This window comes from Conger conger, chromosome 1, assembly GCF_963514075.1.
Source record: "Conger conger chromosome 1, fConCon1.1, whole genome shotgun sequence".
Taxonomy (NCBI): Eukaryota; Metazoa; Chordata; class Actinopteri; order Anguilliformes; family Congridae; genus Conger; species Conger conger.
Window position 1 is genome coordinate 85,422,677 of NC_083760.1, and position 13,824 is coordinate 85,436,500.

General features: G+C 40.9%; 1 pseudogene; it reads right to left on the reverse strand.

Moving 5' to 3' along the window:
- Positions 1–9,422: 9,422 nt before the first annotated feature.
- On the reverse strand, positions 9,423–10,414 carry LOC133138943 (free fatty acid receptor 2-like; annotated as a pseudogene).
- Between the last annotated feature and the right edge of the window lie 3,410 nt (positions 10,415–13,824).

Sequence of the window (13,824 nt, forward strand, 5' to 3'; positions counted from 1 at the left end):
CTCATCGGCCCCTCCACTCCACCTGCCCCCACTGCCATCCCACAGCCAGGGATCTCCCAGCCTCTCTGCTGTTTCTCCAACATCACACAGCGAGAGGTTGAGGACATCATCAATACGATGAAATCCTCCACCTGTGCCCCGGACCCCGTTCCCACCGCTCTGGTTAAATCAAGCATTTGTGCCATAAGTCCCCTGATCACCAAAACCAAAAACCTTTCCCTCCAGTCTGGCCACGTTCCCTCTGTTCTAAAAACTGCCATCATTACACCCCTCCTCAAAAAACCCACCTTGGACTCGGCAGTCCTTGCCAATTACAGACCCATCTCCAACCTCCCTTTCCTTTCCAAGGTCCTGGAAAAAGTGGTAGCTGCACAGCTCCAGGACCATCTCCAACTCAATAACATTGCAGAGAAGTTCCAGTCTGGCTTCCGCACCGCCCACAGCACTGAAACAGCACTTGTCAGGGTTACTAATGATGCTGGCTCCTGATGCTGGGCTGCTCCCCGCCTGTGGAATGCCCTCCCTGACTACCTGAGAGCACCACAGACCACTGATGCTTTTAAAAGAGGGCTAAAAACCTACCTGTTTACCAAAGCTTTTTCTTAGTTTTTACATTTTATACATGCCATTGGGTGTTTTATTCCCTGTTTTTACCCTGTAGCACTTTGAGATTTGGTCTCCAAATGTAAAGTGCACTACAAATAAAATGCATTGTTGTTGTTATTATTATTATTATTATTATTATTATTATTATTATTATTATTATTATTATTATTATTATTATTATTATTATTATTATTATTATTATGATGTTTTTACTGAGGCGGCACGGATGGTGCAGTGGGTAGCACTGCCGCCTCTCAGCAAGGAGGTCCTGGGTTCGAATCCCCGTCGGCCGGGGCCTCTCTGTGCGGAGTTTGCATGTTCTCCCCGTGTCTGCGTGGGTTTCCTCCGGGTACTCCGGTTTCCTCCCACTGTCCAAAGACATGCAGGTTAGACCGATTGGAGAGTCTAAATTGCCCGTAGGCATGAGTGTGTGAGTGAATGGTGCATGTGCCCTGCGATGGACTGGCGACCTGTCCAGGGTGTATTCCTGCCTTTCGCCCAATGTATGCTGGGATAGGCTCCAGCACCCTGCGACCCTGATCAGGATAAGCGGGTTCAGATAATGGATGGATGTTTTTACTCTTCTGTAAATGAAGAAGCAGCCTCCAGCATTCTTTATTCATTAAACTTCACTTAGGGATGTTTTTAGGGGAAAAAGAAAACTGTTAAATATTCCGTTTGAAAAACATTTTTGAATTAAAAAAAAAATAATAAAAAATAAAAAATAAAAAAAGATTTTTTGCGAATTTAAGAAAAAATGGTTTGCCGGGTTAATTTTGCTGAACCCACAAAAAAAAAATACTTGTATTTGTTGTTAACTGTATTAATCAGAGCTTGCACTTATTTACTCTTCTACTGCATATTGGATGTCATTGCATTAGCACTTAAATTGCAATGGACTGTAATGTTATTAAAATGATTTAATCTTGGATGTGAGTTTTTGTCCGACTCTTTCCGATGCTGTTGCCTGCCATTTTTGTTCAGCCTATGCAACATACAACACAGCACACCCGGTATTAATGTAAAATACATTGTCACCCAGATGAGTGCATACCAGTCCTGTATATGATACATATATGCAAACAATGTCTTCATCAAATTCCCTGTCCAGACTGCTTAGTCAGCCTACATCTATACAGTTCTCCATTGATTTGCAAGCTAACATGTGCATCTTGCCATACGCTCAACTGTCTTTGAAGGAAGGTCAACCACACAGTTAATTCACCTCAGTTCTCTACTGCCAAGGTAAGAGAAAGCTCTATGCAAACTTCAATATACTCTTCAAGAACCAAAGCCAGATAAATGCATCAAACTGTCATCACATGTACATCAATGGATACATGCTGATATACAGCACTGTATGCAAAGATGTAAGTGAAAGAATGATATATGTCTACTGTGAAATACCAGAGATACCCTCAGCATTCATAATACATTTTTAGGATAACTGCGACTGTATTGTGAGGTGTTTTTATTATTATGCACCTGATATATTTTGTTATCTATATATCTCTTGGCATTATTTGTTTAATCTTTTCTGATTATATTGTTGCAGCATTTTTTTAAAGGTAACATCTACCTTCTGTATTATGATGTTTAGTGTATTGACACTTCCTTTATAATATTCATATAATTGGAGAGTTGGACCAGAACAATTGTAGAAGGAAATGGCATAATTCATTTCAATATAGCCTCTCTCTTCATATTCCTTAAAATTGAAAAGTAAGAGGACAAGAAATCGGCCAAAATAGAGTTCTGTGAGGGTTAATTCAGTACCATGCAATCTGATTAGTTAATATTCGCAATTAGGTCAGCACAGTATTTCTTTTTTATGTGAAAAGCTTCTTTATGATTTTATGATATCAGTGTTAATATTTGACCAAGTGTTAATTTCCACTTTTTCAAGAACCATATGGATGTTGGTTACACACACACACACACACACACATACACACACACACACACACACACACACACACAAACACTCTCAGAACCACACACATACAAAGGAAATTACATTTTAAAGGATGTTTCTTTTCAGGGTGGGAGTCACATTTTGAGCTGAAGGCATTAATGACTAGACAGAGACTATTTCCTGCATTAGTACTTCCTGCTCGCAAGATGTTCAGAAACAGACTGACTAAACTGGTTTGTCTTATCCTGGCAGGTAAACCAGCAAATGTTCCATAAAGATCTTTTTTTTTTTTTTTTTGGTATCAACATTAATTGATCTGTGCACACTGTGTACTTAACTGAGTCGCTTTTTTAAATAGAGCACTGTATAAATGGATTGTATGTATAAACTCAAACTGGTAATGAGAGTCTAGTAAAGGGCTAGAATGTAAATGTGTGGTTAATCACTCACCTGTATGATGGGGAGACTGTGAGGCATGACACACTTGGGTCAGTTTGGTCTTCCTCTTTTCTTCTTCTTCTTCTTCTTCTTCTTCTTCCTGATCCGCAATTATTGTAAGCCAGTCATAAGTAACATTTGGTCTCATGCGCTGGTCAGCTTGCTGACTTCCCCCTCCTGGAGCATACATTGTTAGCCCCCACCGTTGGCACAAATGCCTGTGTGGGAGAGCTAGAAAAGGATTCTTAGAGGTGCCTTCTTGGGCCCTGGGGGCCTTCCTTTTCAAGGGTCAAGGTGTAGATTTGACCCAAGGTGTGAGATACTAATCTCGTCCTTAATCGGACAATCTAATGCTGACATAAGAATCACTTGTGGTAATTGAAATGAAGTTATAGGACATTTTGAATAATAAATGTTAAAAATGTTAGCTCCACCAGGGAGATGGAAAAAGGAACATACAGCATTCTTTACAATCAACATTTTGTACAAATATTTATTACTGTCAAATAAATAGTTCTTGAGTAAAAGTATTTACTCATTAAAAAAATAAAGAAATGATCATGTTTATTGCACTGCAACAGGCTTTTCTTTTAATGATATTGTTTTCAGAAAACAAAGCCCTTTTGCAGTGCAGAGCAGGCTACCTTCATTGTGAGGCATTTGCCCATGAAAAAAACGTGGGATGTGTTTACAGCAGAGATCTCAGCCCACTAAATCCCAGCCAATCAGACTCAGCTCCACTCCAGACTGTGGTGCCTGATGTTCTGTGCTCACTGAGAAGCACAAGGCATCAGATTGGTTGGATGTGTCTATTTTTGGTTTCTATGATTCGATTATTTCGATTATTATTTATTGCTTAATTTGTAATATTATATACTTTATTTGACTGATGTTATGCATATGAATATATTTTTTTGGGGGGGATTGTTTAACAAACTGTCCTGATTGTCCTTGTAAACAACTATGATGTGTATTTCATAGCCTCTTGTCCAGGTCTCTCAGGCAAGCAATATAGATATTTAAATGTTAACGAGACTTGGGTAAAGGCTAAAGTGTAATGTCGGGGATAGGCGGAGAGCCAGAAGCGACTAAGGGTAAACCCCTATGTGTTCACCACAAAATCCCGGAAGATAAAGGAACAGGGATTATACGAATACAAATGGGGACTACTCCCCCCCCCCCAGGGGGAGGAACAGAAAATGACTAACGACCAAATCAGAAATAAAGCCTAAAACGGCTATAAAAAAAATAAAACAACCCTTAAAAAACAGGGTGAACTACCCAACCAAAATAAGTGCTTAAAGGTGAGCACTGAAAGCCCCTGACCGGGGATAAAATACAACCTAGAAAAAGACTAGGCACGAAAATAAAAACCTTGAGACGCAGCTCAGGAAAAAACGCAAACCAAAATACATTTTCCGGGGACAACGTCCCTCAACCACAGGCTCACACGAGCACGAAAATAAAAGAGAAAGAAAACAAAGAACCTTTAGGAAGGCCTCAGCAGTGTACACACAATCGCGAACTGAACACCTTCCTTACCTAAGTGGATCAGAAACCCAAACCAGCACATTACCTGACTCAAAAACAACTGAGTCTTACCAGCTTTGTGCCAGAGTGAACAGTTGACACTAAAGCGTTGATAGACTGTCAGCACTGGCCTTAAATACTCTCAGGAGGTCGGCTCCCCTGGCACTAATGAGGGCCAGGTGAAAACAATGAGCCCCTGCCCTCTGGTGGCCCCAATCGGTCACTACCTCCCACCATGACATAAAGGACCTGGTTAAATCAAGGTTTAATTCTAATAATAATAATAATAATAATAATAATAATATTAATAATAATAATAATAATAATAATAATAATGTTACCATCTTATGGCAGCTGTGTTATCAATATCATCAACTCTGTCACATGACCCATTCCAGTTTCTCCCAGCACCCTGTCTGGAGGCACCTGCGTGTGGGTGGACGGAGTCTTGTGGTGCGTGTGCCGGGTTGAGGCCAACCCCGCGGCCACGGCTTACTGGACCGTGAACGGCACCGATCCCCCAGCATCCTTTGCTTCTGCTGTGGAGCAGAAGGGCGCTGTGCTGTCGGCCGTGCTGACAGGGCTTCTGGAAGAGCGGCTCGATGTGTCCTGCACCGCCCACAACTCCAAGGGGAACGCCACCTGCCACCTGCCCATAGACACCGCACACGGTCTGCTTATTTTATTATTATTATTATTATTATTATTTAGTTGTAGTACTAGTAATAGTAGTGATAGTAGTGATAGTAGTAGTAGCAGCAGCAGTAGTAGTAGTAGCAGTAGTAGCAGCAGGGGCAGTAGTAATAGTTGTAGTAGTACTAGTAGCACTAGCTGTAGGAGTAGGACCAGTGTCTTTACATTACATTACTTTACAGCCATTTGGCAGTACGTCTACTTTTATTATTATTATTTTTTTTAATAGTAGTAGTAGTAGTACTCGTAGCACTAACTGTAGGAGTAGTACTAGTGTATTTACATTGCATTACCTGCATTTGCCAGATGCTCTTATCCAGAGCGATGTACAACAAGGTAGATACCCATATCCATCGTTGTTATTACTTTCATGATATTATTTTAACTTTTTTTAAATTGTATTATTTTTGACATTTTACAGGTAGTAAATGTACTAGCAGTAGCATGCATCTGGATAGTCCTTTTAGCAGTAGTATTATAATACGTAATAATAATAATCAGTTCGGTAGGGCATTGTTAGTGGATTGGCACAGTCTATATCTTCTGTCTAAATCTCTCTTCGGCATGGTAATATTTATCAACATTATGAACTTCAGCTCTGAGAGTAAGTGATTGTTGAAATGAGATTTCATGTCTCTCTCTCTGTGCTAAAGATTTTGTTACTGTGGTACTGCATCCTTGGGTGTTGACATCAGTGGTGTGCGGGTGTGCTGTTGGCAGTGGTTTTCTTTCTGTGTAAAAGAAGGTAAGGCGATGCAAGAATACAATGTTATCGAGGATGAGCAGTGGCGTTGTTAGGGTCTATCTAGTGTTGAGCCTCCATTACATTACATTGAATCACAGGCATTTAGCAGACGCTCTTATCCAGAGCGACGTACAACGAAGTGCAAATCGAACACAGGGACAGGTGCAATGAGGACCCTATTACCCTAGAGCCTAGCCCTGAATTTTTTTTTTGTTTGAAAAATTTAAAGTTGGCTGGTGCTGGACAGTAACTTGCTTGTTTCGGCAATCCGGTACTTTTCATTGGACAGTGCTGTCTTTCAATTCAGATAAAGGGCAATGATACTAGCATAGCTCAAGAAGCTAGCACACGGAAATTATGTCAGAGTGAGAGATTGAGAAAAAAAACAAAAAACTGCCTGTTATCAAATAATGTTACGAAAGAATGATGGCAATAAACAGTAAGAGATGTAACGTTAGACCACCGGGGACCGGGGTTCGAGATTGTCACTGTTTTTTCCCCCGTTTATTTCCATTTTTATCTCTCGACAGAAGGAAAGAAGAAAGCTCTACACTTGGCAGGCAGCGGTTCAGAGCTGACCCGGCCACACTGAGCGAGGACCAGTGCCAAATGAACAAGGCCAGCGTCGAGTCCTCGGCCACCTACATTAACTGCAACAGTATCCCGCTAACCAGGAGAACACAGGCATGTGCTTTTTGGTCTGTCTGGCTTGATTTATGATAGTGTTGTCTGATCGACAACTACTCTCTGTTTTAGCTGCAACTACTGTGTATACATCAAACGTCTTCTAATACAGTATACTGAGCATTGCCTAAGGCTTGTCTTTGTCAATGAATGTAAAATACGGTCATCATAATAACAGAGCACTTCATTTTTACAGTTCTTTTATAAAAAGTATGTAGCTCAGAGTACACCATTTCCGAAAACATAAAAGAAAGCTAAAATTATGTATTAAAACAGTTCCAAAAAGGACAAGGGCAAATTATACTTAACCCTCCTATTATGTTTAAGATTGCTTTTATGTTTGGGATCAAATTGACACCCGACAGTTTAAATAAAAGCAAAATTATTGCAAAATGAACATTTTGACACTTTGTGTGTCACCTTATAATTGTATGTGACAGTCTTTTTATCCATAGATATCAAAAATCTGTGAGAAACATCTCATTTTAGAGCCTGAGGTGCAGGAAGTGAATGTTTGGCACCTGTATGGGAAAGTGCCACTAGAATAATCCACAAAATTATTCTGGTGGCACACAGAATCTGAGACATTTTCTGACAAAATAAGCCCATACAACACACACAAAGTTGGTAGAGGACTTCTGAAAACAAATCATACAGTATCACGGTGAAATAAGGTAATATGAAATATGAAATAACAGGTTTTTAAAAGATGTCAAACACTGTATGGGGTAAAATTGATCCTAAACATAATAGGAGAGTTAAAGGATAAAGAAGAATTAAGTTAATACAGAAAAAGACCAATTACGGAATACGAAAAAGAAAACACATCAGAGTTCTTACATACATCTTATGAGCGCAGCGTGTAGCCAAGTGGCGGTCAAATCATCTGTACACAGAAGTCACAATAGCAATAGCAATAGCTTTCTGCCTACCCTCACCTTAATTTAAGCTTTTTTAATTTAATTTTAGCTTCCATGTACATGTGCTATCCAATGCATGAGCTATCCAACACATCAGCAATCCCATACATAAACTGAGCCTCCTGTACAGGAGCTATCCCATGCATAAACCGAGCTTCCCTGTACACGCTGATTGGTACCTTGCTTGGCAGCCTATTTTCGTTGGTGTGTGTGTGTGTGTGTGTGAGAGAGAGAGAGAGAGAGAGAGAGAGAGAGAGAGAGAGAGAGAGAATGGGTGAATGAGAGGCATCAACTGTCAAGCACTTTGGATAAAAGTGCGACGTAAATGCAGTCCATTTACCATTTACCAGGCTTGGCAAGTGATCTGATGACCTATTGCATAGTTTCTGCTTTGATTCAACTTATGATTGTTCAACCTATGCAGCAACCTGGACTGCAAACAAAGCATATAAGTACTTCCCCCTGAACAAACTGAAATAAAGTTTTTGTGTGAATGCTTTTGTTTCATTTCTATATTTCATATAATACATGGGGAGAATGTTTTGGATTGATATATTCATATGTATTGATATTATCACATTTAAATAATAAACACTACAAATTATGACAAAGTATTTCCATACACAACAAGGATAAAACATGCTGATCACATTCACACTTGGGAATAATTTTCAATACAGTCCCTTATGGACTGGAACCTTGCACTTTATCTTGAAATTATTATTGCTTTATTCAAGAAGAAAAAAAGTATGTTTTCTTATGAATGAGTGTTGTAGGGGTCCTCGCACGGGACTCCAAATTATGTAGGGTCCTTGCACGGGCCGCCAAATAACGCAGGGATTTTACTCTCTACGAAACCGGGGCGCCAGTTAAACGTTGTGTTGCAGTATAACTGCGAAAAGTAATCAGTCTCATAAAATTACTGTTATCAGAAATATCCAACCACAAATATAGTATTTCAATTAATTAAAATAACCAATATTAATGATTGAACATACCGATAACCTGAAGGTTGGAAGTTCTTCGAAAGACTGCTTTAACTCGGCTCTCATGTCTATGCGATTCCAAAACGGACACCGGGGTTTAATAAAATATATTTATTAAACAAACATACAAACACATAACAGATAAACTAACGGGAAGTTAGTAAGGAAATTTAGTTTGGTATGTGTGTGTGCGTGTGTGTGCCGCGCGCAAGCGCGCGTGTCGCTAGAGTTCTGGGTGTGGTAATGAGTTAGAGTTAGCTGTGAGAAGGGACTACTTGCGTAGTTTTACTATATATATGCGCAAAAGACGGCGAATCAATTCACGTACATATATATGTAGCTAACCAAACACATTACAATGGTTGGATGGTAAATATTGAAACACAGATTCACAAAAACAGTTAAGACTAATGCTGTCCTTGTAGAAGCGGCGATGGTGCTGTGAATGGTGTCCGAGCGCGTTGTCGTCTGATCCGCTGGTCCTTTTCCAGGTGTAAAAGTTCGTTGCTGTTTCGTTGTTGGGCTTTATTGGGGTAAACTGATGTAGCGTTCCGCGTACAACAATTTCCACTCACTATAGGCCACGTAGTTACCGCGAGGTAACTGGGTGTGTCCGTAGGCCTGGTAGTGCGCTGTGCAGCATTCAGCCTCTGTCCGAGTCTCGGAGCAGATGAGCTGAAGCGACTGGCCAAAAAGGGTGCGTCGAAGAGAACAAGCAGAAGAGGCAGAAAAAGCAGAAGAGCCAGAAGAAGCAGAAGAGAGATCCCAAGAACGTGTCTTGCTCTTATACGGGACCGTTTATTGCTCCCGCCATTACGGGATTGGCTGAACCAAGTTAGACGTCATTCGTGGTGGACGTCGCAGAATTCTCCTGTGGGAATGTGGAAGTTGTAGTCCCTACAGTGTCACAACTTTCCATTTACTGGCATACGAATAAGGAGTTCACCATCTGGTTTGTCGTTGATGAAAGTGATTTCCAAGGCCATATCTGGCTCAGCCCTCTTGGCTCTGACTGCATCATTTGTTGATGATTTGGGCTGGTGCCGGCGCCCCATCAGCCTGTAGAGGGAGTGCTTTATGGTGGCCTGGAAGGTGGAGGAGGAGAAGTTGAAGATGATGGGGTCCAGGCAGGGGTTTGCGGCGCTGAGGAGAAGGGTGTAGTACCTCCAGGAGGGGCTGTCTCCCTGCAGGTAGCCCAGCAGGTGGGAGAGGTTGTAGGGCAGGAAACAGACCACAAACATCAGCAGCGTGCTCAGGGCCATGCCCACGGCCTTCTGCCGCTTCCTGCTGCAGATGTGTGGCCGGGCGTGCAGGAGACGGATGCAGCTCAGGTAGCAGAAGGTGCAGACCAGGAGCGGGGCGAGGAAGAGGACGAAGAAGAAATAAAGCCGCACAGGGAGCAGGACCTCCAGCTGTCTCGCCGTGAAGTTCTCGTAGCAGACGGAGGTGTTGCCTGGCGTGTTGCCTGGCAGTAGGTGTTGGGTGAAGAAGACGATGCTGCAACTGCCGGAGCCAAAGACAAAGATGAAGGCGCCGCCCAACGCACCATAGACGGGCTTGCGCAGCAGCTTGTAGCGGATGGGGAAGGCCACGCCCAGGTAGTGGTCCACACTGACGGCCATCAGCAGGAGGGAGCTGGTGTAGATGGTGGAGAAGAAGAAGAAGGAAGTGACGCTGCACAGGAAGTAGGGCAGGTCCCAGCGCATGCCGGATGCAGCCTCGTGCATCTTCAGCGGTAGGAAGAGTTGAGCAGCAGGACGTCGGTGGGTGTGGCTTTGCTCCGGACCTTAATGCTGAAGGCGCAGAGGGACAGGATGCTGGCGGGAAGGCCAATCAGGAACGTCAGGATGTAGACGGACAGTATCACCACATGGTTCACCCTCATCGTGAGTTTCATTGGGCAGTCTTTGGGCTGATGGTCACTGGCCGGTCTTGTGGAAGCTGAGGCGAACAGCAGGACATACTAATCATCAACTAACATGCAAAACCACATTGTCAATTTACAGCTCTGGAAAGCAAGGAAGACTGATGCCTGGAAATGTCAGGTGCACTCACAAAACAATTATATCCAACCGCCTGGCCTGACCAGCTTCAGCCAGTTGATCAGTGTGACCACCTACTCTACCAGTATAACCAGCTTTGATCAACTTTGTCCAGCGAGAGGCCAGCTTTGACCATCCACAGACCAGCTACCTCCAACCAAGAGTGTCAACACTTTAAAGGGACATTTCACGTTGGTAAATATCCATTTAAGCCATCTTAGAATCCCGGCTGGTCTAGAATATTCAACCAGGAAGCAAATTAGTTACCTGCTATCTTCATTGTAGGTAACATTGCCGAGCTAACCAGGAATTGTTTCTCTGAATTACAACAGAGTACAGATAAATTCTTAAAATCTGGTAACATCACTAGCTGGCTAGTTTGTGTTTTGATACAAATCACATGGAAATTATTTTCCAACACTATACAATACAAAGAGCAAAATGCATTTTGTATTTCAAATACAATTTTTTAAATATGATGAAGCCTATTTAAAATACTGGCCATCCACCAAAATGTTGTAATGAACAGCTGGAACAGACCAATAGAAATTTTCCGATCAGTTATTTGGTGCATAGTTTATCACACCTGCATTCTGCATTCACTCAGAGTGAAACAACACTAGTTCTATCAGTGTTATTTACAAAAAACAGAAGTCATCCGTTAAAAAAAGCACAAGAACTGATAGATGTGTTTGGGTCAGTTTATACAGCTTTCCGTTATGCTCCATTAACAACAGAACCTATGGAGCACACATTTTACAACAGCCTGATATGATTAATCTTTCCACCATTAAATCATGGACTTCCAAATTGAACTCTTATTGCAGGGAACAGGTTAAACCAAAGTGTTCTTACCTGTGCACCAGCTCATCAAGCCAGCTGTCAGGTCTCTCTGTTGAAATTGAGGCAGAGTGAGGGGTATTTATATGGCTCTTATTTATTTTAGGCAAAGCAGTCAGTGGTGACTTCCGTCTGATGACTTCATTTGTTTAAAGACTATGGACAAAAAATGTAGCATTCTCTATGTATCATTATCCAACAATACTGTGAGGCATGACACACTTGGGTCAGTTTGGTCTTCTTCTTCTTCTTCTTCTTCTTCTTCTTCTTCTTCTTCTTCTTCCTCTTTTTCATCATCTTCTTCTTCTTCTATTTTGTGCATGCAAATAATTTGACTTGATAAAATAATGTATGAATAAAGCATATTGTTCCCTTGTACAGTACTGTGCAAACATTTTTGGCAGGTGCAAAAAAATATTGTAAAATAAGAATGCTTTCAAAAATAGAAATGTTAATAGTTTATTTTTATCAATGAACAAAATGCATGAACAGAAGAAGTGAATGAACAGAAGAAAACTTTGCCTTCAAAGCAGCATCAATTCTTCTAGGTATACTTGCACCAAGTCAGGTATTTTATAGGCATATACTGTGCAGAAGTCTTAGGCACCCAAGACTTTATTATATATATGTTTTGTGTGTGTGTGTGTGTGTTAGTATAAAAGAACACATTTGAGATTTCCAAATATTCATTTTCCAGAAGATGTAATTTTACATTTTTGTATTTAATAAAAAAACAAACATATTACTGTAAGCAATTTACTACTTTATACATAAAAACTTGATCAAGGCTGTCTGAGATCAAAGTCTGCAGAAGAACTGTTGCAAGTTCTCCAACATGCTTGGAACAACCTCCCTGCTGATTGTCTTAGCCAACGCTGTCCTGCAGTTCTATATCTCAGAGAAGTGATGCAGGTTTAACGCTGAAGGGTGGTCACAAAAAATATTGATTTGATTCAGTTTTTAACTATTCTGCCAAATTACTCAAATCTAATGTAAAATGTATAGTTTGTTTACGTAGGACCTTTCATTGAATTATTTTTGAAAGAGTCTTATCTGTGCAGAATGTTACAGGTGCCTTAGACTTAGACTTAATCTTTTGCACAGTACTGTAGTCAGGTGTGTGATGAACCAATTATACCAAACAGGAGCTAATGATCATCAATTTAATATGTAGGTTGAAACACAATCATCGTGTTTAGCCTCATTTATAATCATTGTGAAATCACACCAAATATTGATTTGATTTAGATTTGTCTTCTGTTCCCTCACTTTGCATTTTGTTAATTGATAAAAAATATATTAACATTATATATATATATAACATAATATATAAACATTTTTATTTTTGAAAGTATTCTTACTTTACAGCATTTTTTATCACACCTGCCTAAAACTTTTGCACAGTACTGTAATGGTATAACGTAATATCATATCACTAGCGGGAGGTATGCTAACACTGTGCAGACAGACCACGAGCCTCGTTTATAAAAATGGTATTGCGATCATGGATATGATCATATCTCCGTACAAAGTTTAGAGGTTAGGAGGTACTGCATATACAAGGGGTGTGTGCAAATCCCCAAAGTGCACTGTGTTTGCCCTTATATAAATAATATAAATATATATATAAATAATATTTAATTGAGTATCAATTTTAAGCATGAAAAGTGCAAGAAACTGTATTTCGATGAAAATAGCTGAGCAATTATAAAGCTTGATCCCATGAGTTCAAATTTACGTTAATTTGAAATGTATATATCACAGGTGCGTAAGAAGCCGATTTATTCCAACGTTTGCAACTTTTTGTCATTTTTAGAAATCAAGTGTAAGCACAACCTGGGAAATAACCTTAGATTTATGTAAACCGCAGTACCTCATGCACCTGATTCTTCTATGCGACAGATAACGGGTTGATTGTGGGACATTGGTTCAGGTCTGAGCTGCAAGGCGTGACTTCCTGTCACAATGTGAACAAATCTGTTCAGTGCCGAAGGTTCAAATGCGAGGAGAGACGTGCAGTTGCACATGCTGTCATGGTGGGAGGTAATTCTCACTGGTGCCACTAGATGGCCGAGGATATTGTTTCCACCTGTTCCTCGTTTTCTCCAGGGGAATTACCTCCCGGGAGAGTATTTAAGACCAGCATCGACTAGTTTTCAGTGCTTTTGTGTTCAACCGTTCGCCCTTGGCACAAAGCCGGTAAAGCGCCCGGTAGACTCTAAACCTATACGAGTCAGGTACGGTGCTGGTGGATAATTCTCTCATTGCTAAAAAGGAGAAATATCTAAAAGGTAAGGAAGGCGTACAGCTGGAAGTGTTGTGTGTGCTGGCGCCTTCCTCAAGGGTTTTGTTTTTCTTTTGGACTCGTGTGAGTCGATGGTAGAGGGACGTTGTCCCCGGTGTTGTATTTTGGTTTGCATTTTTT